Source organism: Vombatus ursinus, unplaced genomic scaffold (assembly GCF_900497805.2).
Source record: "Vombatus ursinus unplaced genomic scaffold, bare-nosed wombat genome assembly UNPS02009062.1, whole genome shotgun sequence".
In the NCBI taxonomy this organism is placed as follows: domain Eukaryota; kingdom Metazoa; phylum Chordata; class Mammalia; order Diprotodontia; family Vombatidae; genus Vombatus; species Vombatus ursinus.
In genome coordinates, this window is record NW_020948840.1 from 2991361 (window position 1) to 2996512 (window position 5152).

At 36.3% G+C, this 5152-nt stretch overlaps 1 pseudogene; it reads left to right on the forward strand.

The window, feature by feature from the left end:
- Nucleotides 1-2469: 2469 nt before the first annotated feature.
- LOC114034615 lies at nucleotides 2470-3414 on the forward strand (annotated as a pseudogene).
- The last annotated feature ends 1738 nt before the right edge of the window (nucleotides 3415-5152 follow it).

Consider the following 5152-nt stretch of genomic DNA (forward strand, 5'->3'; position numbering starts at 1 on the left):
CCTTTCATTTGCAATTAATATATTCTTTCCTGGATTTTATGCAAACAGAATCAAAGAGAACCTGATCTGTAAGCAGAAAGCAATTTGTTTAATTAGATACAGATATAGATTGTGTATCTCTTGCAACAATACTGTACTTCATTTCTGCAGACTTAAGCAGCCAGAGGTGTTATTGACAGCCACTTAGCCTTGAAATTTGTACATAACCTGTGGGTAGAAGATTTTAGTAAGTCCAATGGTTTCTTTGGTTTACAGAGAAATTTTTCTTTCAACACTAGTTCTATCAATAGGGCAGCTGACCAACTCTTTGTCAAGAAATGTGTAGATCTGTGGACCCATCCAATAAAAATTGGTGTACTTTTCTCCCTCACCCTGCAATCCTCCCTTTTTCTCTTGATCTATCGATATTTTATTGAACATTAGTCAAGGGAACTTTACACAATGGAGTTGACTCTCCATAGAAACATTGTGTGTGTGTGTGTGCATTTCTGTGTGTGTATATATACATATCTATATATACACACACACATACACACAGTATTTAATAATATTGCAATGCATAATTAAAATGTTTTAGTTTACTGAGTAGGACTGCTGCTTTGTGTCTCCTAAGCTCTAGAAGTCTCCTCACAAACTTCCAGACACAGGATCAATCAGTACAAAGGTGTTCTAGAACACACGTAGTTTGAATTTTTTAACCTGCCTTTTAGGGAAGAAAATAATGCCCACTTAATGCTCAGTGCTCCAGAACAGTAGTTCCCAAGGTATTTTGTGCTGCAAATCCTTTCAACAACAACAGCAACAACAACCAAATGGGTTGTAAATCATTGGGGTAATTTAATATGCTACTCAAAATATTCATTAAGTGCTTACAATAACTGTAGTAACTTCGGTCTCCAAACTCCAAATTAAAATTTACACTATGTAATTATGTTCATAAATTATAAAAAATATTCTACTTGTAATTTGAAAACTTTATAAAATTATATTTATAAAATAATTAACAATAAATTATATGAAACATTCTATAAAAATCAAAAGTAATCTAGAAAGACCTCATATTCATACAATTATCTACAAAACTTAACATTAAATTCATTTTATAAATTTTATTTAATATGAACAATGTCCTTAGTTAAATAAATAATGATTTGAAAATTTTTTAATCCTTGTGGTGGTTTGGAAACAATTTAATGACAAGTTATGAAATGGAAAGAAATGTTGCATTTAGTCAGAAGGGTTTGAATTTGAGGTAATTGCTGCAGGAAAAAATTGTTGTGAACATAATCATAACAGTTTTGAATCACTACAGAAACAAACCTATAAAAGTTCAAACTTACACATGCTTGTTGCCACAGGAGAAAAATATATTTGCAACAAAATTTCCCAATTATTATTTGTTTAAAGATCCTTTAGGGAATTTTTAGTGTGAACCCATTGGACAAATGCTACAAATACCCAAGATGTTAGCAAACCATTAAATGCAAACAACTGCTCTAGTGGAAGAGGTGGAAATATGGAGGTTATAGATTTGTGCTCTAGGTGAACTTGGGGGTCCCTGCTCATATACTGGGCATGGAACTCTGTACTGCCTGTCCAATTATTATTAGGGGATATTCAACCTTTTTGAACCATGAGTTCCTCATGAAGCAGAATGAGTAGACTTGTCAGGCAGCACCAGCAAAAAGGGTGTTGCCATCACTTGTCCTTTTTTTCTGACCCTTAACTTCAATGCTTCTTTCTCTCACAATTGTTACTCTTTACTCTTCCTCTTCCATCCTCAAATTCCTATCATTTGAGTTTTAGGGGAAAAGGAAAACAAAATAAAAGGGATGCAACACACAAACATAAATTCATAACTTTATTGGACAGAAATAAATAGAAATCTAATTGTATCTATTCAGTTTTCTTCTCATAACTACTGCTCTTCAAAATTCATCCTAATATCTCTGCCCACTTGACCTTCATTATAATATATATATAAATATATATATATATAAATTATCTATATAAATCAATTATCTTTAGGCAGAAAACAGCAAAACTGCAAATATAAACAAGGATTTAAAAATCCAAGAAAAAATAAAATTATGAAGAAAATCTAAAAGAATTATCCCATCAAATTACTCCAAATAGTTTAATAGATTTTATATGGGTTTATACTCTCAAATAGTTCTGTTGAGAGGTTTATATGTATGCACTTATTTTAAAGTAATTTATCACTCTTTATTTGGCTCAATTTGATGGTCATCTTTGTCAATTATTAGAGAGGAAATGCCTTTATCAGAAAGTAAACTCAATAATTGTTTCCATGAATCCAGTTGGCTAATGGGAAGGTTCTCACCTTATTGACTTACCACCTACTGACTTTTAGTGGCCTATAACATCACACATTTATAATATTCCTGGATTTATTGGGTCTTTGTACTTAGCTCTTTGTTTTGACCGAGGAGAAAAAGAGCTTTTGCAATGGAACTCTGGAACAACACATTGGAGAACAGTTTCTTCCTCATTGGAATTCTCCAGTCCAGTAAGTATCCTGGACTGGTTTGTGCCACAATCACAGTCCTCTACCTGGTGGCTGTGACCAGCAATGGCCTCCTGCTCCTGTTGATTGCTATGGACAAGTGGCTGCATATACCTCTGTACTTCTTGCTCAGCCAGCTCTCGCTTATGGATCTGCTCTTTACAACTATTGCTTCCCCCAAAACAGTTGTTGATTACTTGTGTGGACAGAGCATCATCTCTTTTTCAGGCTATGGATTTCAGATATTTCTGATACTGATAATTAGAGGTGCTGAAGGTATCCTGTTAGCCTTCATGGCATATGACCGTTATGTAGCCATTCAACATCCCCTAAAATATATGGTCTTCATGAGTCCAAAAGTTTGCTGGTCCACGGTGTCCACATCCTGGCTCTTGGCATCCACGAATGCCCTTGTGCACACCATATACACTATGCACTTCCCTTTCTGTAGAACCCTGGAGATAAGCCACCTGCTCTGTGAGATACCTCCTTTGCTGAAGCTGGCATGTGCTGACACCACAAAGTACCAATTCATGGTATACACAATGGGTGTGACATTCCTCCTTATCGCCCTCTCTGCTATCATTGCCTCCTGTACACTAGTTTTGACTGCTGTGTTCCATATGCCCTCAACACAGGGGAGACAGAAAGCTGTCCTTACCTGCTCATCCCATCTGACAGTGGTCGGGCTCTAGTATTGAGCTGCTGTGTTCATGTATGTCCCGCCCAGTGCCTACCACAACCTTCAGCAGGACAATATCATCTCTGTGTTCTATACCATTATTACTCCAGCCCAAACCCACCTGATTTATAGCCTGAGGAGCAAGGATGTATTGGGAGCCCTGAGGAAGTTGCTAGGGAAAGGCCCCTTAGGTCAAGTATTGTAGAACCCTACACAGGTCTTTGCTTGATCTGAGAGGTACTACCTAGCAAATTATCTACACTCAGTGCCTCAACTTTCTCTCCTCTGACTCTTTCTAAACTCTCTGCAATATGATTTCTGCCCTTGTCACTCAACTGGAATAGCTGTCTCCAAAGTTATCAAAATCTAGTAGCCTCTTTCTTAGTCCTCTTCTTTAGCCTTTCTACAAAATCTTATACTGTTGACTACATTCTCCTCCCAGATAATTTCTTCTCTTGTGATTTTTATGACATTGCTTTCTTTTGGTTCTCCTACTCATCCTAGTATGACAAGGACTTTTTAGTCTTCTATGATAAATCACCATTCATTTCACGCCCCCTAATTGTGAGTGTACCCACAGTTCTTCCCTAGACTTTTTCTTCTTTCAAAGATTGTCTTTGCATCTCTTATACATTCAAGTACCATCTTTGGCTTCTAGATCAAGCCTCAGTCTCCAGTTCCACAACATTGTGCTCCAGTTCCACAACAAGGCTTTCCTGTTGAACATTTCAAATTGAGTATCCTATAGACATCTCAAAGTCATCATTTCCAAAACAAGTCTCTTTATTGTTTCCCAAAAGCCTGCCTCTTGTGAACTTCCTGTTATCTAGAGCTTAACCATCCTTTTGGAAGCCAAGGTTGGCTATCTTTTGCTCTTCACTCTCACTCATCCCATATATATATAATTAGTTGACAAATTTTGTTGTTATTTCCATAACATTTCTCATATCTGTCTCCTCTCTACTCATACAGCCACCACCCTATTTCAGGACCTTTTCACATATCAGTGGACTATTATACTAGCTTTCTATATGGTCTTCTACCTAAAGTACTCCCCGATTTTAGTCCATCTTCTACTCAGTCAATAAATATGTGGCTGTTACTATGTACAACATTCTCCTGGTTCTGCTCACTTCACTCAGCACCAAACTATACAAGTCTTTCCAGGTTTTTCTCAAGTCTGCCTGTTCATCATTTCTTATAGCACAATATTATTCCATTACATTCCTATATCACATTCACAGTTATGATTACTATCTATGTCTCTCTCTCCATCCTTTTCTCCCTGGTTATGCTTTTCTTTCTCCTTCCTCCTTACTAATGTTACTCCTTACTAATGTTTTGCTTTTGACCACCGCCTCCCTCAGTCCTTTTCTTTTCCCTTTTCCTTCCTACTGCCAATAGGGCATGCTATATTTCTATACTTAAATGATTATTTTATTCCCTTCTTGAGCCAAATCTGATGAGAGTAAGGTTCAAACAATGCTCATTTCCCTCCCTTCTTTCCCTCTGTTGCAATAGGATTTTGTGCCTTTTCCTGTGATGTAATTTGCCCTTGTCTGCCTCCTCCTTTCCTTTTCTGTCAGTATATTTTCTTAGTTAGATCAGATTAATCCACTTACTTGGATCCATTTAACCCACTTGATTAGATTTTTTTCATCATTACATCAAAGTCAATTTATACCCACCTCATTTATGTATATCCCTTTAAAATGATGTAATAACAATGCAGTTCTCAAGAGTTACAGGTCTCATCTTCCCTTGTAGAGATGTAAAAAGTTTACCCTTATTAATAACATGTTGTTTCTTTCTGTCCTTTTTATGTCTCTCTTAAGTCTTTTATGTCTCTCTTTATGTCTTTTATTTACCTTTTTATGTCTCTCTTAAGTCTTGTATTTGAAGATCACATTTTCTGTTGAGCTCTGGTCTTTTAATCAGGAACG